Source organism: Magnolia sinica, chromosome 14, assembly GCF_029962835.1.
Source record: "Magnolia sinica isolate HGM2019 chromosome 14, MsV1, whole genome shotgun sequence".
Taxonomy (NCBI): Eukaryota; Viridiplantae; Streptophyta; class Magnoliopsida; order Magnoliales; family Magnoliaceae; genus Magnolia; species Magnolia sinica.
The window spans coordinates 47707309-47733875 of NC_080586.1; the positions used below are offsets into that span (position 1 = coordinate 47707309).

At 39.8% G+C, this 26567-nt stretch overlaps 1 long non-coding RNA gene across 2 annotated transcripts in view; it reads right to left on the minus strand.

The window, feature by feature from the left end:
• Window positions 1–26567, minus strand: part of LOC131225501 (uncharacterized) — a 39637-nt gene that overhangs the window by 12013 nt on the left and 1057 nt on the right. For both annotated transcript variants that reach the window (XR_009161374.1, XR_009161373.1), the window contains 3 exons: window positions 11146–11233; window positions 10932–10990; window positions 7179–7233 (listed from right to left, as the gene is read on the minus strand). This is a non-coding gene — a long non-coding RNA (uncharacterized LOC131225501). The remainder of the gene's footprint in view (window positions 1–7178; window positions 7234–10931; window positions 10991–11145; window positions 11234–26567) is intronic.

Here is a 26567-nt window from a genome sequence, read left to right on the forward strand (position 1 = left end):
AGGTCTCTTCCACTTAACCAGTTGTGCGCTTGATGGGGCGGCAAGTAGCGTCGAGTGTACTAAACCCCAGTGATGATCTCAGATATGTACGGTACTAATATGTGGACTTATTGAGTAGAAGTCACATACCCAGCATCTTACTCATTCATTCACTATCCACTCGGGCTGGTGGTGCGCAACTAATTGTTGTGTACCTTTGCAATGGCCAGGATTTCAGTTGGGGTGCGCGACTAACCTGAGCTCAGGAGTTTATCACATTGAGTCTGGCTATCCAAATTTAGCTATGGGACTGATTTGGATAAAGTCCCTTGTGATGGACCCCATAGCCTACGATACTATGTACTATCATCCTGACTTCACACTCCAGCTTGGTCATTACATTCACACCACATATTGCATCCGTGGCATATAGCATTTTGGGTTGCTGTGTTTCTGCATTTATATGGCCTAGATGATCCTAACGGTATTTGTGGACTCATCAGGATTTGTATATTGCATTGTACTCTCAATATATGATATTGGCTTATTATGTTTTTGCATCGCATAGCCTGGATAAGGCTAATGATATTTATGGACTTACCAGCATGTTTCCGCATTACTCTGATATTGTACGATTTACGGATTGCCAGTATTTCTACTTACTCTGATATTTATATGCTTAGCACGTGCATCGCACACACTTACACCACCCTCTAAGCTTTCTATAAGCTTATGCACGATAGATGCGTGCAGGTGGCGTTAGGTCACAACAGCGTTGAGCTTGGAGCGTGCAGCTGTCTTCTGGAGCTTTAATTTTTGATATATGTATTTCCCTTTTAGCGCTGTATTCAAATGTTTATATTAGTGGATATGCGATGATGATGTTGCCTTTGTGATTTGGGTAAACTTGTGGTTGTGCTTCTTACGAGATAAATGTACATTGGAAAATCCTCCTTGTAGGATCCCAGGATCGGAATCTGGCATATGGGCGCTGGGAGCCGAGAATGGGATACTACGGAGGCTGTTAGCGCTGGATTCGGCGATGGAGAATTTTGTGAGCCCGGTTTCAAAGTTTGGGGCGTGACACCGTGTGAGGCGGTACCCATGTCATTTGGGGCCCACAAGGAGAGTTCGGCCGAGGTTCTAACCCATGAGATGTGGGGCCTGGGCTATGAGATAAAGGGATTAATTCATCATGCTCTAACAGTTCGAGCTTTTAGAGCAACTGGTTAATTGTCTTGCATCAAATTAATATCAAAGCAGGAGATCTCGTGTTCGAGACTCCTCACCGAGGGTGATTAATGCAGGAGCATTTTCACGCCGGGCTCGAGTGAGGTCTCCTTTGGGATGCAGGAGCACACTCGGGGTGGGCGAGGCCCACGGGGGAGGTCTCATGTTCGAGACTCCTCACCGAGGGTGATTAATGCACATTTCACACCGAGCTCGAGTGGGGTAGACTGTGGGATGCGGGGACACTCGGGGAGGGCGGCCCGTGTGAGGCGGTACCCATGTGATTTGGGGCCCACGAGGGGGGTTCGGCCGAGGTTCTAACCCATGAGATGTGGGGCCTGGGCTATGAGATAAACAGATTAATTCGCCATGCTCTAACAGTTCGAGCTTTTAAAGCAAGTGGTTAATTGTCCTGCATCAACAGCCAATGTTCAAAATATCTCAGATATTATCGAAATTTCTCCAATATTATCTTTATCTCCAGCTCAACGATACCGATAACATTGGTAGCGATACCGATAACATTGGTAGAATTAGAAATTCCAAGTATTAGCAATATATCGCTAAATATCGCCAACGTATCAATATTGCTAGTGTAATCGTCAATATTTTCAACTATGTAAATTCTAGGTGTTGCTTGTATTGCCAATGTATCACCAATATTTTCAACTATGTAAATTCTAAGTAATGCTTGTATCATAAGTGTATTGACGATATTTCCATAATATCGCCAACTTATTGATATCATCAAAATTTTTTTATTAGAAAATTTTTATTTCAATTTTTTCCCTGGGCACATGGTTGTATGTAGTGTTCAATTTGTCATTGACAATATTAATAATATCTCGATATTATCGATATCACAACATGAGCAATATTGAGAGCACAATCTTTCATTTCCTTTCCAATTGTTGTTTCTTAGTGAAATATCATGTGTTGTTGATATTTTGCAATATCAATGGATGTTTGGATGGAAAGTTGGATGGTTAAATAGGTTGAATGGGATAGTTGGGCTGATTTCTTACAACAACACAAGCTTTTAAGGCCCAATTAAATGGAAACTTGTTATGTATTTATTCTTTTTGTAATTTTTTTTTAATTTCTAAATATACAAATATGTACATTTTAACATCTCCTGAAGTTTCACTGAAAATTCAGTTGTTTTTCCCATGTTTCTCAACATTTCCGGTTATCAGCGATATTATCGGCGATATCGATATTGTTTCCGTATCCCTGGCCAGCGAAACTTGTAGCGATACCGATACTTAGAACACCGGGCAACAGCAAGGACCACACAAGGAAGTCCCTCATCCATGACGACTAATACAATAAGGGCATGGGAGTTGCCTTCGTCGTGACTAGAAACTCACTAAACAAGATCACCTTGAAGTCATCCATAAGAACTGAAAAGAATTTTGACTTTCTAGTCCATCCACCAACATGTAGCTTAACATCCTTTGCCACATCATGGATGGGTCAAGCCTCCGAGTTCACCGCCTTCATCCTATTAAATCATCAATTATAACCATAAACACTTTGCCTCCTTGCCTTCTTTCCTAAGACAGTTTTAAGTTGTGACTACATCAACCATGGCTCGAGTTCTTCCCTTTGATTAAGATATCAACGTACATCATTACCTGAGTGGTTTAGCTCTTCAAGGCATTCAACAATTGGATTGTCCGCATCCTTGACTCTTCGCCATCTTTGTTGACTTGGAACGCATCCAATGCCTTGCATTGTGTGCATGGTACTAAAAAACAGTTATGTAATGGCCGTTACATAACAGTAACAGTGGTATCCATTATGCAATACCAGGCCGTAAAGCCCAATTTTAAAAAAAAAAAAATTTAATTAAATGGCTGGTAAAGAGTTTATAATGGCAACAATGGCGATTATGAGCCCTTAACGGGCTGATACATTTTTTCTTCAAAAAAAATCGATTGTTACAGTAACTTTTTGGGCAAAAAAAAAAAAAAAAATCAACCATTATGGGGATCATAACGGTCATTACACTCCCGTATTAGTCGTTATGGCCGATACTTGTATCGGTAATGATGGTGACCGTTACAGCCACCGTCACCGATACAAAATACCTTGCTCCGTCATCGCCAATGCAAGGTCTTACACCACACGTCATTGTAACTCTTGCTTTGCCCATGGTTGAAGGCCATCCATGATGAATAAGAGTTTGCCTTTCTTCATCATGTCCATGATGTCAAGCAACAACATCATGAACTACTTCACATAGTCCTGAATTGACCCGATATGTTGAAGTCTCTTAAGAGTCTTTCTAGTCAAGTGCTCCATATTCTCAAGGAATTGTAATTTTAACTTCCTAAGATTTTCCCATGTTGTGATGGTGCAAATGTCATCATGCCTCCTACAGCACAACAACATTGAATCATTAGTTAGGGACACGATCACACTGTTCACCTTGGCCCCCAAATTGGAAGCCCTTAAGTATTACTCCATTTGCCACAAGTTCTCCAATTCCTTGGAATCCCTAGCCCTACTCAAAGGCAATGGTAAACAATGAGCCTACTCAGGATGTCACCTCCCTTGGAATAGGCCCATTATTGGCCATTGCCTTCTCCAAGATGGAAACCTCGGTACACAACACTAACAATCTCTTTTCCCATCTCTTTGTAGATGTTGGCAATTTGTTCTTCCATTAGTACGTTGAGTGCCTCCACTATACTTGCCATGCCATCATCAACTTGCTTGAACACTGCAGCATGAGCTTGTTGGGTCACGTCCAAGTTTCCAAACCATTCCTCTCCTTCAGCAATGGCAAGCTCTAAATTGTCAAGGCAACCCTCTAAGGTAACCATGTCCAAGGTCACCCTTGAGTCATTGGACTTATCCCTCTTGGTGTGCTTGAACGGATCGTGTATGAGCTTGTTCAGTCATGTTCCAAGTTTCCAAACCGTTCCTCTTCTTAGGCAATGGCAAGCTCTAACTTGTCAAGGCGATCCTCCAAGATGCCCATGTCACCCTAGACTCATTGGACCTACCCCTCTTGTTGTGCTTTGCCCATGGTTGAAGGCCATCCATGATGAATAAGAGTTTGCCTTTCTTCATCATGTCCATGATGTCAAGCAACAACATCATGAACTGCTTCACAGTCCCGAATTGACCCGGTGTATTGAAGTCTCTTAAGACTCTTTCTAGTCAAGTGCTCTAAATTCTCAAGGAATTGCAATTTTAACTTTATGAGATTTTCCCATGTTGCGATGGTGCAAATGTCATCATGCCTCCTACAGCACAACAACATTGAATCATTAGTTAGTGACATGATCACAGTGTTCGCCTTGGCCTCCAACTTGGAAGCCCTAAAGTATTACTCCATTAGCCACAAATTCTCCAATTCCTTGGCATCCCTAGCCCTACTCAAAGGCAGTGGTAAACAATGAGCCTACTCAGGATGACACCTCCCTTGGAATAGGCCAATTCTTGGTCATTGCCTTCTCCAAGATGGAAACCTCGGTACACAACGCTAACAATCTCTTTTCCCATCTCTTTGTAGATGTTGGCAATTTGTTCTTCTATTAGTACGTTGAGTGCCTCCACTATACTTGCCATGCCATCATCAACTTGCTTGAACACTGCAGCATGAGTTTGTTGGGTCACGCCCAAGTTTCCAAACCATTCCTCTCCTTCAGCAATGGCAAGCTCTAAATTGTCTAGGCAATCCTCTTAAGGTAACCATTTCCAAGGTCACCCTTGAGTCATTGGACCTATCCCTCTTGGTGTGCTTGAACGGATCGTGTATGAGCTTGTTCAGTCATGTTCCAAGTTTCCAAACCGTTGCTCTCCTTAGGCAATGGCAAGCTCTAACTTGTCAAGGCGATCCTCCAAGGTGCCCATGTCCAAGGTTACCCTTGAGTCATTGGACCTACCCCTCTTGTTGTGCTTAGACTGATCGTTAACTCTTCTTAACATGCTCCATCACATTCACTAATACCATGATGCCCGATGACCAACTTGGCTCTTATACCAATTGTCTTGGGCTTGCTTATTCCTTAGCCCCAACACCCGTGAGACATTCGCACGATGCCCCAACACTACTCAAGTTAGCTTCGCCCTCACTTGCACCACCAAGTACCATGTTTAACACTTAGGCCGAATGCATAAGAAGATTAAAGGAAACACGGGAGCGTCAAGAGAAAAGCTTTATATTGCACTATAGAATGAAGCTTATAGCTTAAGGAGCGATTTATAAATGAAGAGGTCTCTTGCTTATACAGACCTAAGAGAACTCTAGAAGTTCCAACCAATGGCTAAGAATGGGCCATGTGGTAGAGATCCATCGATTAGGAATATATAAAAAAATTAGAAGATTCTACACAACTCTAGCACAAGACTCTCTTAGAATCTTGTAGAAAGTTCTAGGGTTCTCTAAACATCTCTACATGACTCTAGACTACTCTACACACTATACAAGTTTCATACGTACAAAGTGGGCCAAAATTGGCAAGGAACGGAATAAACCTCCACGCCTGTGACATTTAGGACATTCAACAGGTCAATTAATTGATCTAGACTGTCCATTAGGTCCAAGTAGTTGCACATTTCTTCTAACTAGGTGTGCTCTTGCTTCGAATCACACTTCGGACTCACGCTCACGTTTCCTACCTGTTTATATTTGAAAACATTGAAACAGACGCTTCCCCTCTTCCAACCTCAAATCTATTGCCACCTCATTTCATGCTTCATACAGCTATAGGTCCAACATAGATTTAATGATCTACCATGCAAATATCTCACCACTCTGACAATCATTAGCCTTTAATATGGACAGTCAAAATTACTTGCACAAAAAACAGGTCCAAGCAACAATTTGATCCATCTATTTGTTGGGGCCATCATAAATTGCTACTCATTCCAGGAGTCACTTTTGTTAGGCAATCCCATCCATGGGTAGAACATGTGTGCATGTGACATCCAACCCACCATGAGGATCTCCAACCAGTTGGATGATAAGTTACTACACACCCAGCAGATAACTTCCAACATATCATGTGCATGTGACATCCAACCCATCCAATAGATTGGCCCACCATGAGGATCGCCATATGTAAGAATCAGCTCCATCCACTCATGCGGTGGACCACACTTGCATTTTTTTATTCATCATTGAATATGAATTATTTTATATGGTATGGCCCACCCAAAGAGAGGATGGGGATGATTTTTGGACAAGGTGATCCTCATGGTGGGAACAACCAATTGGACGGTATGGTCCATGATTGGATGGTGGTGACATAAGGAGATACCACCTGAAATTATTAGATGCAGCCCAACAGCCTTGCATGTAGTGCTCCCCATGCGGGAGAGTCATTACATCAAAGATCAGACACATTCACTTATCCAAAGGAGGGTGTAAGTGTAACTAAGTACACTTATCATTTCTCATTTATTTATTGCAGTCATGCAGGTGTGTACATCATACAAACCAGATGGATTGGTGGGATTGTTAAGAGATAAGGGGTACTATGAGGGAAAGAAGCTTCCTTGTAGTAAATATTTTAGATAGGCTTGAGAAGATATATGCATCTCTCTGGATAAGTTTTAGAAGATTTCTGAAAAGAGATGGTTACCAACAAATAAAAACCTTAAAAAGGAAGCAAGGACACAATGACATCTCTAGTTGTTCCTGATTTTTGGGGCAACTGAGTGTGCACAGGCAAAGTGCGAGGGACATTCAAAACTAGTTGTATATTCATTAAAAAGAGGGTTGAGAGCACCTTTGGTCTCATTCATGATTAAGTGTCCTTTTTCACTATTTTCCAACAAGGAAACAGCTCACACCATACCAAAATTCATTTTCGAGAAGAATCCGCCTCACTTTATAATGGGAGCATTCCAAACAGGCCATTTAAGTTCGGCCTGTCACTTTGCTATTCCTGGGGATAACTTTGACTAGTTTATCAGAAAGATTTTGAAATTTTCATTGGCTTGAGACAAACCTGTAGGGGGCAGTGCACGGTCGACATCCAAGGTGATTCCAGTAATAGTACCATCCTGAAATCATAAGGTAATGTATTCTTAAAATGGAAAAATACATATAATACATACAAGAACAAGAATGTGTTTTGTTTTTGTTGAACCCAAAATGTTGATACGGAAGCAAACATGTGAATCCGTAAGAAATGTAAGAGTGTACTCAATAAGGAAAAAATGCCATCTAGTTTGCAGTGCAATTTTCCATGGATTCATGTGGAAATGTATAATGCCAATGGACAAACGATATCCCACCTCCTTTTGGCCCCTTGGAATTCGATTTGTCGACAATCTTTGTCAACGAATTGCTCATACAAAAAACATTTTTTTGCCAACATTATTATCCACTCTTTTTTTAGATAGGCTTGGAAAATGAAAAATATATTCCACAGTTTTTTCTCTCAAACAGAGGAAAATAGGATTCCACGAAATCGATTTGATTTCAGAAGCACTGAACAAAAGTAAACACTCCCCAAAGTTATGGTTTCCACGTGAAATAATTTAGAATCAATATAAATAATTTGAGTATTTGCATGCCCTGATAATACACTACCAATGTCAATGTTGTCAAAAGCACAAGACAAGATCTGGGGTGGAGCTGAACAAAACGCGTGGACATAGTAGTAGTAAGAATGTCTGCCCACCATGTATGTTTTGCATGTATGCATGTGAGATTCAGCTGGTACCATCATAGCCTATGATGCACATTTTTCCACATGGTGGTCCGATCACTAATTTAAACTGTATATTTGGTCCAGTTATTCTTTATCGGCAACCATGTGGAAAAAACAGATCCAATGATCATGAAGTATGAATATTTACATTTTACAATGTACCGTTTCCAAAAAAAAAAAAAAATTGACATTTTATGCTGTCCGTTTCCGAAGCCAAAGTAGGATGCCTACCATTTATCTGCCTAAGATCCTCACCAAACATTTGTCAAACTATAAACTGGAGAATGATGTAATCAACATGTTAAGTGTGACCAGATTGGGTGGAAGCATAGATTTTTCAATCTTCTCTTCTTGTCCTTTTGGGGGCGTTTCGATGGGTGTTGTTGTATATTTGTATATTTGTATGCTTTGACCTTGGCCTTTTTTATAATATACCATCATTGTTCAAAAAATATAACATGTTTAGTTTGACAAGGTTGGTATCTTCCCTCATGTGCATTTTCTCCAGCCACGAGTAGAACACAGAAGTCATAGGGAAAACAAACTACAAAAAAAAAAAACAAAAAAAAAAAAAAAAAACAGAAAGAAAGAAAGAAGAAAATTATTTCCCCAAGCGTGTAGCATATATAAGAAAGTACACCTTACAATTTCTTAAGCTAATCATCTTACTACTACTTACGTGATGATACTCGGATCCCTCAAAAAAAAAAAAAAAAAAAAAAAAAAAAGAAAGAAAGAAAGAAAGAAAGAAAGAAAGAAAGAAAGAGTACTTGAGTTACCCAAAAAAGGGAAGGATAAGGATCCCACTTCCTTAAGCTTGAAATCCAGATTTTCCGGGGGCTTGACTCTTGACTTGTTAGTAGCACATAATCATACTGATTCATACACATTGGGCTACAAACCTAAACTTAAGAAAATTTTCTTTTCTGAGGAGGACTATACAAGAGAAGAAACTAAGATAGCCATTGGGGACAAGAGAACGAGTAGCCTATCTCAAGTGACCCCCTTGTCACTCTCACAAGAGAATCAGCAACATCATCTACATCCCTCAAAATATTAGAAAAGACAACATTCAAAGAAGATAATAGAGTTCTGATTTCCAAAATTACAAAATCTAATTTCCATGGCCCCAAATCTCCTAAGGAAGCCCATTTCATAGCATTTTTTGACTCCCTCAACAATGAACAGTCTAGACGACCAACTTTTGATGTTGTTAGGAAAACACTTTGATATGATCAGACTTACAAGTTGTAACTATTCTTTAGATAACCATATAGTAAGAAATTGGACTTAGTAATGTAGACATCGCTGTTGCACCCTTTAGAGTGTACCAGAGGAAGAGGCGTCGGCAATAGGGTACCGGAGCAGAGGAGTTGATATGGATGGAAGCCAAATCCATCGGCCCCATTTTCTAAGTCACTACGAGTGCAAGATTGGCATGACCGCACCTTGACCGCATGCCCATGGGGTGGATTTCCAACCCTGTCGTGTTTTAGTTTTAAGCTTTTTTTTTTTTTTTTTTTTTTTTTTCGTTTCCTTATTTTCAGAAGCTTTAGTGCACTTTTTGTTTTTTTTTCCATGACTTATATATACACTGAGAAACCCTATTTTATTATTGAATGAATGATAATTCGTATGCTTTCTTCCTCTTTTACCCTTTTACCAAAGATATTAGGGTTTCAGGATAGGCCATTGGGTGTTGAGTATTCCACCCCGGTTTCAGATTTTCCTTCTTTCTAGGTCTTCGAGGTGTAGGAAAAGGTAAGAATCAGCCGTCTTTGTTTCTTTGATGCCCTAGAATCCGTACTTTCTTTCATCTCGAACCCATCTCTTTCGTTCCTCTCTAGATATTCCCTTTTGGTTTGAACGGAAAAGAGGGATGACCAGTCAGGAGAATCGGATCCAAACTTGACTATGGACTGGCTTATACTAGATCTGGGATATCCTCATATCCCTATGTCCTCCCTCTTTTATTGTTTACGTGATTTTATGCGAAAGGGCATGATCCTAACGGAATGATTTCATCTTTGTGTTGAGATTTGGTTAATCCCCTTGATTGAAAATAGTTAGTTGATTAATTTTATTATTTGAATCTCTTCAACCTGATTATACATGCATCTAGGGTTAGGCTATCACTTGTCTCTGCATCACTTAGATGATCCATCAAGCTCAATACATACTTGACTATCCTACCTATACTAGTGTAACATACCCATATAAGTATAACTACCAAGTGTTAATGAATATTGGCAACTAAGAACCTCTAGCACTTTTTAAAGATCTAGAAACATATTGTGATTGATCTGGAACCTCTAGCACTTTTTAAAGATCTAGAAACATATCATGATTGATCTGGATTCATCATCATCATCATCTAAGCCTTATGCCAAGTAATTGGGGTGGGCTACGTGAATCCTTTTTCTGACGTTCCACTCTATCAAGGGCCAGACCTTCAGTTAGACCACTGGTCATCAAGTATTTTCTTACTACCTCCATCGACGTCCTTTTGGACCTTTGCCCTTTTAGAGCCTTTAACTTGCACCAAATCATTCCTTCTAGCCAACATGGTTCTTGATCTCTGTTGAACATGACCAAATCATCTATCTACTTTCCCTCACCTTGTTACCTATTGGTGTTACTCTTAAGTTCCCTCAAACGCATTCATTTCTAATTCTATCCTTCCTCATCGTGTCACTCATCTTTCTCAACATCCTCATTTCAGTTAAACTCATCCTATGAGCATATTGTTCTTTAACTGCTCAACATTTGTCCCATAAAGAATGGCTAGTCTTATAGCTATCCTATAAAATTTCTCTTTTGGTCTGAGTGGTATATGTGATTGATCTAGATTATGAAACAAATATGAATATTACTAACAAACATGAGTCATGACCAGTCCATCCAAAATTACAAAAGCTTAACATGTACTGAATGGAGGCTTGTGAATAACTGCATGTGCATTTGTGCAGGTGATGGCTATGAAAAGCATAGAAGTTAAAGGTGGGAACAGAAAATGGGTTGATGTAAGCAATTATTGCCACAAACCAGATCATAAATTGGTTGCTCATTCCGCCAGTTAGCTAGTACAGGAAGAAGTAGTCGCCCTGCAAAAGATACAATTGGGTAACATAGACTTTCAAATAGGAAATGGATCTGTCATAATATACAGTTGATCAACTGCTGTAATCAATTAATCAAGATGAGAAAGAAGAAAAGATTAAAAAGAACATCTGCTTAAGAGGGCAGTGACAAAATTGACCTGATCTTGATCTTTTGATATTCAGTGATTCTGGTGAGACAATCGATAATTTCTTTGCCCTGTCCCGGGTGATTATGGGTTGATTTACCTAAAGGAAATGCAGAGCTGTTAAACAAATCTGAGATTGTAAACGGAAATATGAAGGCATAAAATACAACGATGGCCACAGTTGTCTGATACTGCAATTTCGCTAGTATTACAAGTGATGGCTCACCTAATTGACAGTCCAAACCACTGATAAAGGATGAGAGACTTCATTTTAAATTTGTGAAGATGGAATAGGAAAAAAAAAAACTTCAAATTAGTTTTCTTCTGGGACATCTCAGATAGGGAGAGCTTTTGGTCATTTTCTCAGTCACTTAAAATAAACACCCTCTTGTGGAATGAAAAGACGTATCAAAATCATCATGCAAGATTTCCCAATGATGTGAGAGTGGATAATACTTTAGAAGGTGCACTGTTGAACTTTTTCGGTTTAGCATAAGACAAACTCTAATAGGTTAATGATAGATATTTACTTATTATATGCAAGACTAAATATGGATGTTTGCTGCTCTAGTTGCCTCTAATGCTCCATATTCACAACTGATGTTTCCATTCTGCAAATTTGGGTAAAATCAGCTCTTTATTTAGGTCTCATTATTGCTTCTAGCAAGTGAAAAAATGATTCCTGATAAACAATTCTTTGAGAATTGCTTATACGAAAATAAAAATGGTTGGCAAATGTATATAAGAAAAAGAAATAGTCCATTTCAACAATGTAGTCAATCATGAAGAAAAGAAAAGAAGAGAAGAAAGATGAAAGAAAAGAAGAAAGGGAGGGGAGAGTGCTTCAATCACTCTACACGCCCCTCCCTCTCTCTTTTATTATTAGGACAATCACTAATCATATGAAAATTACAATTATACCCCCTTGCTTAGAGATAATATAAAACAATGACATATGGGCCTAAAGACTCTAACCCAAACATATGGCCAAGCCCAACATAAACCCAAATCTATGTGGACTACATATATATCATGAATGCACAACTCAACAAAACTCCACCTCAAGATGGAGCTATATATCATGAATGCACAATTCAACAAAGAATCTATCCAGATGAGCTCGACTTAAGCCTTCGTAAACATATTTGCCCCTTGATCTTGGGACCTGACAAACGGCATGCATATTTCCCTGTTAGCAACCTTCTCCCTAATGAAGTAACAATCAACTTCAATGTGCTTGGTTCTTTCATGATAAACTAGACTGTTGGCAATGTGAAATGCTACTTGATTGTCACAGTACAACCTCAGAGGAATATCCACCACGAACCCGAACTCACACATTAACGTCTTTGACCACAGAAGTTCGCATGTTACATGGGCCATAGCCCTGTACTCTACTTCTGCACTTGATCGAGCGACAACAATTTGCTTCTTGCTTTTCCATGCAACCAAATTCCCCCAACAAGTGTACAATAACCTGTAGTAGACCGCATGTCAGAAGGAGGGCCAACTTAGTCTGCATTTAAATAAAATAAAATTATTAAAACAAAAAAAAAAAAACCCTCCAACTCCAAGATGTCTATTTCAATTGTAGAAAATTCCACGGCCAAGAGCTCCCTTTAAATATCCAAGCATGTGAAGCACGGCCTCTGTATGAGAAATACGACGAACCTACATAAAATGACTAACTACATTAACTGGATAAGTGATGTCCGGTGATGTAATCATTAAATAAATCAATTTGCCAACTAGTCGGCAATAGGTTAGATGAAAGAAGCTGAAAGAACATGGAGGGATTGGAATACGATGAATAGGAAGAAAGGAGGTTTAGCTAGGACGGGTTCCACGCCCCTATTGGAATATCCTACTCTATTTGTAGAAATATTCCTGGAAGGACGGATGCAGATCAACTTTGAACGGGTGTTTAGAGGTGAGGAGGATGTGGTTATGGAGGTAGTAATCCCAAGGGAAAGGGGTTCAAATTACATTAGAGGTTTCATTTTGTGCAAATGAGCACTGAAGAGGAGATCGAAAGGGCGATCCAACTTTTGAATGGGGAGAGTTTTGGGGGGAAGAAGCTAAGAGTCTAGAAAGCTAGGTATGGCCCTGAAAGGAAGAACAAAGAAGAGAAGGTCTAGACCAAACTGGGAGATGACAATGCTAAACAAAAAGGGAAGGTGGGACAGAGAGAGGAAGGGGCAAAGATAGGGGGCCCCGAAGGGATATCAAAAGGGTTGAGGACTAACAGCAAATCCTTCAAGGATGCTATTACAAATAACATCGGCAAAGAGACTATTGTTCTAGAGGATGCACGAGATAGAAAAGAAAAATGGTTCTCGAGGATGGCTATGAAAGACGGGCTTGAAGTGAGAATTCATAAAAAGGTTCTTGAAGATTCAATGAAGACTCTTGAGTTATGCTTCGCTGTCGTAGTTACTATCGGAGTGGGGCGAGGGGGGGAGTTGGGCCTAGGGAGTGGCTAATCCTAAGGTACAAAGGTATAGGGGAAGAAGACATTAATAAAGAGAATCCAGGAGTATTATATTTATTTCGTTGGGATGTAAGGAAAATGCGGAAGCCATATTCCCAGCATGTAAGAAAGATTGACAAGGGGTAGTAAGAAACATCCAGAGATGGGAAGAATGGTCGGTGTTTGGCTAGGAGATGCACTGGTATCAATTCTGGAATATTCTGTTGGAACTGTGGATGGACGAACCCTTTAAGGAATCAGAGCTTGCGTTGGATCTATAATTTCGGTTGATAGTCAAACAGATAACGGTGAGGAACGGCATTTCGCCCGGCTAAAAATCTGCAAGAGGAAGTGGACTACATATCCCCAAACGATCACGCTAAGGGTGGTGGATGTCAAGATCAAGATTTCAGTACTAAAGGAGTTAACGAGGAGCAATATAAGAAAGACAGGGATGAAGGAATATGTCAGTCAATGGCAGAGGCGAGCGATGAGGAAGGTGCATGCCAGTTGTGCTTTCACAAAACCCAGATGGCAGAGAAGTTGCATTGTCACTTTTCCAGTGGTAGAGAAAAAGTTACATCAGACTTTTGGTTGAAGCTTACTGAAGAAGTTTCAAAGGAGAGAAGTGTCGACTGTGGGTTTGAATCCAATTCCCAATGCGCAACAGAAAAGGCAGAGATTTCGACAGGTGGCGAATCGGCATGCATCTTCAATCCGAGTACTCGATTGGGTATTACTAAGCGTGAAAAAGTCTCGGTCTGTGAAATGCCACACCACTTCAACACTCGTGAGCCTTCAGTTTTAAGTGATGGCACGTGCGGTAGCCCTGCCCCAACAGTCTACAATGCAATCTTGGGGATTTAAGTTCACACATATCAATCAACAAGATGCAGGAGTCTTCTCATGGCACAGCTGCAATAGCATACCCTCAAGGGAAAATGATGATGATGACTTCCTCAAGATTCAAGGGAGCGCAAGTGCCTTCCTACACGAAGGAAAATCAAATCAAAGTAGAGAAGAAGAGATAACAGAGGTGGCAGGGGCCATCTTTCAGCAATTGCAGATAGGGCGTAAGACAATGGGTGGAGCAAGTAGGAAAATCCCAAATGGTGCCCTTTGGAGAGAGAGAAGCATTGTGACATTCACAATGACCAAATTGCAGCAGATGCGGGAACCTTGAAATCAATGGTGGTCATTTCGAATTCCTGAAGGGAAAATAGTGAACAGATTAGTGAAAGATTGGAGGAGCCTGTTATTATATTGATGCTAGCTATTAATCGACAAAGGTATGCTATAGAGGCTGTGACATCTGCCAAGAATCTGATGTCAGGGTTGCAGGCATCCCGGATCTACGGCATCTACAAAACGGGAAGATGTCTATGGTGCAAGGAATGAATAGAATTAAATTGGTAACTATGGAGATATCTCGACTTGAGGGGGTAACCTTTAGGGATAGGCTAGAGGATTATGTGGCCTCATACAAATTCATTGAGGAAAGCCGAAGAAAGGGACTGCAAAATCAGTTTCAAAACAATATCATTTAGATAACATCTGGAGAAAACAACAGATAGGGTGTTATTATTGAAGATGGTAACCTATCTAAGGGGGGCAGGTAGGGTCTAGTTAATTGTCACTGAAGATTATGAGTTGGAATGTCTGGGGAATGGGGTGTCCACAGAAACATGGGCAAATTAAGGATTTTTGTAAACGATATAAAGTTCAAATCACAACTCTTCAGGAGATGAAACTATCAGGTATAGATCTAGGTATGATTGATTCAATCTGGTGGGGTCAGCAAAAAGAATGGGTTGCAACAGGGTCAGCGGGTGGTATTTTAGTGGTGTGGTATCTGACACTCTAGTCAAAAGAGGAAAGCTAGTTAGGCGATTTTTCAGTGTCAGTAGTGCTAAAGGACATCTCTTCAAGCGGTGTACGTGTAACACGCCGTACTTTTCAGTACTCGGGTGTTACCATGAGAACCAAATTCAGTGTAAACACAAAGTCGACCATCTAAACATTCACTTTCATTCTAACTGAAATCTGACCATTGGAAGGATCTTCATCCGTAGATCGAGCCATCCCACCATTGAATTTCAAGTTGGGCCAACACAACATCCAGAGATTCGCATTGAAACTTAGGAGACTTATTTCTAGGAACCCAATTGGCATAAAATGTTAGACGGCACTTTGTTAGATTGACTGAGCCGTACCAAAATCAGTTTCGAGACCTAGAGTCACTTGATCCACATTTCATCAAATTTGAGACCCTCGATAGTACAAATTGTCGCTCAAATAAATATATCAGCTATCCAAATGTGGTAGCCGCCATCAAATTCCCTCCAGAATAGGCAAGGGAACTGTAGAAACCTTGAGGATCGAATTTCGAAATAATCCAACCATCGGATAGACGGAAATCACGATCTGAACCCAAAAACAAACATTGTGCGGCCCATTTGTGCAAGATAACATCGATTTATAATAGATAGTGGCTCACTAGTTAGATGAACGGTGCTGATCGCGGGATTGGATCATATATCGCCATCAAATCAGCGAAGATCCACGATTAAAGTCTAAGATTTTAAGGTGTGGCAAACCTAAGCGTTGGATCTGCCTCATCTTTAGTCGGATGTCCTAATAGGACCCATAGAGTTCGATGGGCAGAGCAGATCTACCAAGATCACCACGGTGGACCCCACCCTATGTGGTGCGTATGCACAGTTGGTGCTCACCCGTGCCGCATCGAAGAAAGGAATCTAGTCGACAAGGTCTAACCCGACCTTCTTTCAAAAATTCCTCCCACCCGACAAAGATTCAAACGGATCGCGTCCGTTCTTGGTGGAATGTGGCCCACCATGGTCGTCCATCCGGATGATCTGACCCATCCATCTTGGAGAGCAAGGAAATTCGACCAGGACCCAGCTTTCTTGGCCATTGGATCGCACGGGTGTGCACACTAGCTCAAGCACAAACCAAGTGCGTGGGGCAGGTTTTTCTGAAAACGGAAAGATTCTGTTTTTCTTCCCCTACCACGCTGGCAATCCGTGTGCATTGCCTCCTAGAATCCCAACCCTTATTGTGAGTCGATCTCAACCTTCAAAATTAAGGCTTCCAGCTATTACTCGGAGCTTTTTGCCGCCGCATGTTGCATATGAACCCATTAAGTGAGAATACTAATAACCATCCATCGAGAGGGTCCCATAGTGTTCAAAGATCCAATCCAAGCCCTCTAGACGCCTCAAAGTAAAAGATGACCCACCCAATCAAAAACTACCATGATAGTGGTGCTTTGTCGGTTAGAAAGACCCACAATCCTCTAGTGGGCCGCATTATCTGATCTAAGACGACCATTCGATGGGCCATGGTGTCAAAACTCCATCTGTGGCACTAGATTGCAGCCATGCAATTAGAATTGGATGCGCCATCCGAGATTTCCCGTGGTTTGAAGTTGTTAAACAACAACTAATCTGAGGGATTAGTTGCATTCGAATCCCCTAGGAGACGATTAAGGAAACCTATAAAGAGCCCTTTTAGGGTAGCCCTTGCCAGAAAAAGAAAGTTAGAAAGAGAGAAAGTTTGAGGCCGCCGCATCGGGTCGACTCGCTCGAGCTGCAGGTTGGTTTCAGTTGAACAAACTTGTTGGACTGTTTCGGGGATAGGGAGAGAGGAAAAGGGAGGAAAAAGGAGAGAGAAGAAAGAAAAGAGAGTAAGGCAAAGGAAAGAGAAAGGCACAAGAGAGGGGAAGTGTGGTTGTGTCGCACTGTCGCTGCCCGAGTTGGACCCACTGACTCGCTGGGTCACGAGTTGCTGGACGGTGTAGTGGAAGAAAGAGAGAGAGAGAAAGAGAGAGAGAGAGAGAGAGAAGAAGGAGAAACGAGGGAGAGAGAGATGGAGAGTGTTTGCTGCTGATGCCGCACCAAGCTGGGTTGAAGGGTTGTTGCCAGGTCATGTGGACTCGCCGCACCTGGTCTGAGTCAAGTCTGGGTTGCTAGCTAGGTAGTTGGACGAGTAAAGAAGAAGGGGAAGAGAAGGTGAGGAAGAAAGGAAGAAGTAGGAAGTAAGAGAGTAGAGAGACTGGGTTCAAGTGGTGAGCTGACTCGCTGCCAAGTCAGCTGGATCGAGTTGGGCTTGGGCCTGGTCTAGGTCTAACTAGAGTTCCAGCAGGAAGAGAGAGAGAGAGAGAGAGAGAGAGAGAGAGAGAGAGTCCACTCAACTTGGGCTTGGGCCTGGTCTAGGTCTGGCTGGAGTTCCACGATTTGTTAATTAATTATATGTTGCCACTTGCGATTACTTGATGGATTGAATGGAACTTGTTGGGGACTTACCATCTTGCGAACCATATTTTCCCTACGTGGCTTGGATCACATATTTGCCATACGTGGCTTGGATCACATATTTGCCCCCACATGGTTAGGATCGCATATTTACCCTATGTGGCTTTGATCGCATATTTGCTCCTTTTGCGGCTTTAATGGAATATTTGCCCTTTTGCGGCTTTGATGGAATATTTGCCCCTTGTGCCTTTGATGGTTATATTTGTAGAAACTTGTTGATTTTCGGATCATTATGCGGAGTTCGATATGATTTCCAAGTGGAGCTGAAGTTCATTTATTGATTTTCTAGCCATCTTGGAGAGTTCACACGATTTCTAAATGACATCGGAGTTCATACATTGATTCTCTTCATCTTGCAGAGTTCAGTCTTATTGTGATTTCCGGGTGAAGCTGAAGTTCATTTATCGATTTTCTAGTTACCTTCTGGAGTTCACGTACGATATGATTTTCGGGTGAAGCAGAGGTTTGAATGTTGATTTTCTATTCATCTTAGAGAGTTCACTTGTATTGTGATTTCTGGGTGAAGCTAAAGTTCACACGTTGATTTTCTAGTTACCGTGCGGAGTTAATATGATTTCCAAGTGAAGCTGAAGTTCATTTATTGATTTTCTAATCATCGTGCGAAGTTTTATATGATTTCCGAGTGAAGCAAAAGTTCACTTGTTGATTTTCTAGTCATCTTGCAGAGTTCACGTACAATGTGATTTCCGAGTGCAATAAAAGGTCATATGTTGATTATTTGACTATCTGGACACATTCACTTGCATTGTGATTGCTACAACATTCTACTAATGGTGAAATTATATTGATTGGCTATATTTTTTAGTATATGAACATGATTTTGAATTGTGTGGTTTACTATATGTCTCCTCATGTCTTGTGATCTATATTGGATTATGAATGATGAGTGCGTAATCTTAGAAGGTGTTCCTTACTGCGATAGCCATTGACGCTATCATAACATAGCGGTTGATGCTAGTGTAGAGCGAGCCGATGCGTTCACTTGGTTGCTGGGGCAGATCGGGCAGTTGAGGAGCCAGACGAGTTCCCAGCGACGCATATTGAGCTTCATCACTAGTAAATAGATTTCCATTTTTGTTTCATGAACTTTTGGTATTTGGGTTGTATAAGTCCTATATAGGCGCTACATTTTGGATTCTTGTGGTGATTGGAAAGTTTTTATTCAATGCATGGTCTACTCCGTTGATATTTGTTGCTAATTCTGATTAATGATAAGACTGTTTAAATTTAGACTGGAATTTTAAAAGTTAACGCTCGGGTTTTCGAGAAATTAGTATACTCGGGTTTCAAAAACGGGGGTGTTATAGTATGGACCATGCAAGCTAAAACTCCGAGATAACTTCTGGGTGGAGCTGGATACAAGTAGGAGTAGACGGGGATAACTTCTGGGTGGAGCTGGATACAAGTAGGAGTAGACGGGGTCTACCTTAGTGTGTGGGTGGGGATTTTAATGTGGTCAGATTTCTACACGAGAAATCAAATGGGGGGCGGATGACAAAAGGCATGCAAATTTTTTCTAAATGGATCCTACAAAATGAGTTGGTGGACTTACCTATGGGAGTTGTGTTTACACGGTCAAATGGGCAAGCTTCTCTAATTAAATCCAAGTTAGATAGATTCCTAGTTTCCTCTTCGTTGATTCACCAAAGAGGTTTACGTAAACCTATCTCAACCATTGTCCACTGTTATTGGAATTGGATGAGGAAAATTGGGGTCCACGAACCATTAGATTTGAGCTTGCTTGGCTAAAGATTAAAATTTTGACAGCAAAGTTAGCAGATTGGTGGTCATCCTTTTCAGTGGAAGGAGCAGGTTTCTCACTATTTTAGAAATTAAAGATGCTGAAAAAGGAAATAGGTGGCTGGAAAAAAGAACATTTGCAAGGCCAGGAGGAGGAGACTTCTCAGTTTCTTAATCAGGTTCAGATGTTAGATTCCAAAGTAGAGGCGGAGGAGTTGTCAAAAGAGGAGAAAGTGTGGCGCGAGATATATTGGGCGAAATATAATGCTAGATTGACGGAGGAAGAAATTAAGTGGTGCCAAAGATCGAGAGTAGCTTGGCTGAAAGAGGGAGACAAAAAACACCAAATTATTCCATGTCATTGCTAGTGCTAGAGCAATAGTTAACAAAATCAAATCATTAATGGTGGATGGGGAAAGAATAGAGGTCAAGGCAAAGATTTGTGCATCTATAGTCAAATTTTATAAAAGCTTATTGTCCAAGGACTATTAGCATAGACCAGTGCTTGATAACCTGCATTTTGATTCCTCTCCTCAAAAGTGGCGGATGTGCTAGAAAAGGAATACTCGAAGGAAGAAATCAAGAAAGCAGTGGCAGAATTAGGCAATTATAAAGCACCAGGGCCAGATGGTTTCCCAATAGTATTTTATCAAAACCTTTGGAAGGTGGTCAAGTCAGATGTTATAGGTTTCATGAAGGAATTTTTCAAAAAGGCACAATACCGATAGAGTCAGGGGCCGCTTTTATAGCTATCATCCCCAAAAAAAGGATGGTGCAAAATGTCTCAGTGATTTCTACCCGATTAGTTTACTAGGAGGTCCTTACAAGATTCTTGCAAAAGTTTTGGCATCCAAATTCATAATGGTTTTGAGTCAATAATATTGATTTCTCAAGGGGCTTTTGTGGATGGTAGGCAAATAGTCGACAATTCCCTACTGGCTAACAAATGCATCAATTCATGCAACAGAAGAGGAGACAAAGGTTTAGTTAAGCTAGATATCGAAAAGGCATATGATCATGTGGATTGGACCTTCTAGGACTACATGTTGGGAAGATTGGGATGCGGAGTGAAATGACATTCTTGGATACAGAAGAGTGCGAGGTCAGCTAAATTTTCTATCCTGGTAAATGGATTGTCGAATGATTTCTTCTCATCTTCAAGGGTTTTATGATAAGATGAACCCCTTTTTCCATACTTATTCGTGTCCATCAGTGAAGCTTTTAGCAAATTGATCGATAGAGGACAGATATTGGGTTGGTGGACGGCTTCCGGGTGGATAATTCAGAGTTCTAGTTGTCGCATCTTCAATATGCGGATGATACATTGATCATTTGCAAGGCAGATGAATGGCATCCACAAACTCTGCGTTTGATTGTAGCATGTTTCGAGGTGGTGTCAAGTCTAAAGGTGAACATTAGTAAAAGTGAGATTTTGGGGGTTGGCTTATCAAAAGAAGATACGTAGAATTGTGCATTGATTTTTGGGTACAGGGAGGGTTCCTTTCCGTCCACTTATTTTGGGCTTCCATTATGCATTGGAAGACCAGCAAAGGCAATGTGGGATAAGCTGATTGAATGAAGAGAGAGGAAGATGTCTAAATGGCAATCAAAATATCTATCTCTAGGTGGGAGAATTACCATAATTAAAGTGTCAATGTAAAATCGCCCAGTCTACTTTATGTCCCTCTTCACATGTCCCAAATTAGTTCCCGTTAGTTTGGAGAAAGTAAGGCGGGACTTTTTGTGGGGAGACACGAACGAGAAGCATAAATTTCATCTTTTGAAATGGGAGCAGGTGTGTAAACCAATTGATCAAGTAGGAGTGGGACTAAGGAATTTAGAGAAGATGAATCTTGTGTTGTTAGGGAAATGGGTGTGGAACTTCAAGGTAGGATCAGGAGCTAAGTGGAGGGAGCTGCTGGGTAGAAAGTATGGGGTAGGTGAAACAGGGTGGTGGACTAAATCTTCCTCGCTATATCGTGCTTCTTATTTGTGGAAGGCGGTGGCGGCATTAAAATATCAGCTATGGGAAAGGATTGGTTTAAATTTAGGGGATGGGAAAAATATCAAATTTTGGGAGGACAAATGGTAGTCGACATTAAAACGTACGATGAGTTCCTGAGTTTAGCAGGAATAGCAAGGGAGGAAAGTTTGTTAATGGCTTCATGCTTCTCCATGAGGGGAGAGGAGGTTGTGTGGGCTCCCCCGTGTAGAAGGAATCTCGATGATGAAGAGGTGGAAGAATTTGTTCATCTTCTTCAGATGGTTGAAAAACAGTGTTTTAAATATCGACGATATCGGCCGATATATCCCACAATATATCTTGTATCCCACCTACGCGATACAAAACACACAGGTAGTGCCGATATATCCCACCTATTCGATCCAATGAGCATTTTCGATTTTCGATCCATGTTTTTGTTGTAAATCACATTAAACTAGTGTCAAATGGTTACAAATCTATGATTCTTCATATTTTCCATGAAAAATCATGGATTTGGGACTTTGATTTCGATATTTAGGGGAGATGGGTCAAGTTGTGGAAAATTGAGAAAAATCGAAATTTCTCAATTTCTCGCAAATCAGTTGCAATCTTTATATCTAAATACAAAATTAAACATGTATGTAACCTGATCTAGTGATTCTTCTTTTGCTTTTGAATGTATTTCTTGTGTTTCCATACATGTCTTCTTACTTTTATAACTTACATGAATAGACTTTGAAGATACTTACATCAGTTTAGTTGGAAAGCGCATATATTAGGACCACATACAAAGGAAACCCCTATTATGTGCATTTTTTTTGTAATGTTTTGATTTCTAAGTGTGTATTGATGTCTTTTTCAACAATCCCTAAAGTTCCACTGAAAAATTCAACCAATTTCCCAATGTTCCCATGTTTCCCAAATCATAAATACTTGTGCTATCATTGTTTACAATGACATCATCCACATACACAAATAACACGATAGTACCAGTCTTACTCTTTCAACCAAATACAGAATGATCTACCTGACTACATTTCATCCCAAACTAAAGCACCACCTTAGTAAATTTGTCGAACCAAACATGGAGTGTTTTGATCGAGGTGTTCCATATCCATTCCAAAACGCCCGTAGAGGCCAATACATATAGGTAACAACCATGACTGTTACGTGATATGAGGATGAAATGGGGTAGTTGATTTTTTAGGGTTGTATCGGCCGTTATGATGGCCGCAAATGCCATTATGGAGCATAACGACCATTACCCCCGTAACAATCGAAAAATGGCCACTTTTTTCTATTTAAATCCATTTTTTCCTCATTTTTTCACTTTTCTCATTTCAAAAATTCTCCTAGATCATTTTACAAAGGATTTCGATCACTCTTACTATAGTTTTTAAGATTAAAACTATAGATTGAAGTGATTTGAGCAAATAGAAGCTCCGAGGGGCCATTTTTTCAAAAAAATTATAAGGTAGTATTTATGCCTTTTTCTGATTTCTAGTTCTGGTGCTTGATTGTGAGGTGTAAACATTAGAGACATATAATCATGTTCACAAATTCACTAAACAGCCCAATACAACACTCACCAAAGAGTAGACTTTACACTACCAGAAACATGTTCAAAACAAAAAATGAATACATATTTCGGAATTTTTTGGGCAAAAGAAAATTTTCAACCGTTACAGGGGTCGTAACGGTCATTATGCCCCCATATCGGCTGTTACGGCTAATACCCATATCGGTAATGGTGGTGATTGTTACGGCCACTGTTACCGATACGGAATACCTTGATTTTAATTCATAAATTGATTACTTTAGATGACAAACTTTATTGGACTCCCCCTAAGCAATAAAGTCAGGCGGTTGCTCTATACACACCACTTCAAGCATATCTCCATAAAGAAAGGCGTTCTTCACATCAAATTGGTACAGCGGCCAGTCTTTTTTTCTTTCTTTCTTTCTTTTTTCTTTTTTCTTTCTTTTTTCTCACCTCTTTTTTTTCCTTTTTTCTTCTCTCTAAATAGAGAATATCAGTCTAAATTTACAGCAATAAAGAACATCAATCTAAATTGGTACAGAATGAAACTTGGCAACAAGAGGGGAGGTCTCAAACTAGTCAACCCCTAGAGTCTAAGTGTATCCCTTCACAGACAAAAGGGCCTTTAAACGATCCATCGAGCCATTTGGATTGTACTTAAATGGTATATATCCATTCGCACCCTACTAAACGTTTTCTTGTAGTAATTCATACTTAGGTTTTAACCCGGATAAATATTTAGCTACCCAAAACTCTTCACATTGTTGACGTTGTTTGTCCAAATCCATAACGAGAGGTTGATAGACATTTAGAAATATTGAGTAACATTTAGAAATATTGAGTAACATTCATCTAGGGTCTTATCTCCTTGTTGAATTTCAAATATCTCTTCATATAGTTGGAACGTACAGGAGATTTTTTTGTCAAGCAAATAAATTTCTTGTAATGTGTCTCATACTACTTTTGCAGTATCCAAAAACATTATGTTTGCGCTTATCAATGATTCCATGCTATTCCATAACCAAGTCATAATTTGAGCATTATCCTCGTTCCATTGATTATCAATGTTGTCAAATCGCATATGCCATTGTATGCGATCAGCATATGTTGTTCGCATATGCGATCGCACAATCGCATATGCCATGGCATATTTTTTATAAAATAATAAAAATGAAAAAAATGAAAAAAAAAATAAAAAATGAAAAAAATCTTAAAAAATAGTAAAAACTTGCCTAATTAGTACACATGATTGGATTGAGTTATTTTTACTTATTTCATTATAGTTTGAGTGTTTCATTAAGTTATATATTTAATTACTTATATTATATTATATAAATTTTAACAAAATAATCAAGCTGCATTAAAAGAGAACTAATTATTATAAACTTCAAGTAAAGAAATTTTACTGATAAATGGATAACTTAAAACAACTTATAAGTTATAACTTACAGCTTAATTTACAAAAAGTAAGCACAACCTATAAAATACAAAAAATTAATATACTTGAAGTAATTGTAGAGAGATTAGAGTAAGAGAGAGAGTAATAGATTTAAAGCTTTGGAGTAGAGAATAATGAAAATGGAGGGGATATGAGTGCCTATTTATAGGAAAAAGTTCTCCAAATTGAAAAAATAAAAAATAAAAAAATTGCTTCCACTCTGATTATTAGGAAATATGCGATCGCATATTTATCGCATATAAAAGTATGCCATGGCATACTTGCCAGGATCGCATATGCCATCATGGCATATGCGATTCGGTCCACAGTATGCGCATATGCACTCGCATTTGACAACAATGTATGATTATATGTACTAGCACTCATGCAGTTTCTCCATGATCAAATAATTCATTTTGCATTTGGTTGTTAAAAACACTTGAATTGAACCAATGGAGATAATTTGCTCCATTCAATTTAATAGAGGTCATTTGGCCCCTTTAAAAAAAATGGATGGATTTAGCAATATACTTCTCAAATCACTTCTTCCTTCCATTAAGAACAAGAGAAAAAGGAGTACCACACGCCTTGCACAAACACAGGAAGACCTAGCGCAAGCCACAAACACTTGCACGCTTCTTGTGCAGTGAACAGCACGCCTTGGAGAAATCAGCCCACACATTTTCATACCATATGAGGGGTGATGATCACATAAATCTAAAACACCCCTCATGCACAAGCCATTACCCGCAAAGAATCCCTAGGTTTCTTAAGGTAATATCAGCACAAGATTTATGAGAAATAAAATGGAGGAGAGGGAAGAAAAGGAATCAAGAGAAGATGGATCAGGATCAAGACTGCTCTATACCACGTAACATAATATGCTGTTACTGTAAATTAATAAAGGGTTGAAAAGACAAATGCCCTCAATAACAAAAGCAAAAAAATTCACTTATATCCTAAACAGGAATTTTAATCAACCACAAATAATGAATCAATCTAAAACTCAAATTTAACTTTAGTAAAGAGATAAAAGAAGGGCTAGGCCTATATCAACCATCCGGGTTAGTCGTATAGCTATACAGGCCACATCCACACATCCCTAGATGGGTCGTACAGCTGTATAGGCCACACCCACACATCCCTAGATTGGTCGTACAACTGTACAGCCCATATTTCATATATTAACAACCGGAATTGCCACAAATTATCTAGAACTAAATATTAATGATTAGATTGCAATCACAAAAATCATGAATGTAACGTAATGAACAACATGCTATAAGTATATATGAAATCCCAACTTAATTTAAGACCACAAGGTAGGGGCTTGCTCCCCTCCCCTTGCTTAGTTTGCCATCTACCCGTGGTGTATAATATATTTTATTGTGTAAAAATAGCAATTTGTCTATTTAATATGCACAATGTAATTGGTCAAGAACCGATAGACAATGATTGAAATGTAAATTTGGGAAAATCAACCACATCGGCCCTGATTAGACCCAAATCAAGCATGATTTCATGCACTAGGGCCAATTATAATAATATACAAAGAAGAAGAAGAAGACAAAAATAAAAATAAAAACATGATGGTTTACCCCTTTAGTCAAATCACACTCAAATCTTGCATTTTAATATCCAAAATAGACACAGATCTAGTAAAAAAAATGAGTTTTTAAGCTTCCTTTATGGTTGAAATTGAACAGAGGAGGGGGGCGTGACATGAGAATATGGGGTAAGAAAAAAAAAAAGTGGGCCTTTATAGACGAGTCGGCTTGCAAGTGCAACAAATCCGGGGTGGCGGAATCGATGTTCATGCAACTGCACTAGCCAATACAGGGCAATATGGACACCAATTTTTGGGGCCAGGCCATTTCTGACCCATATCATGTATTGGAACCATCTGA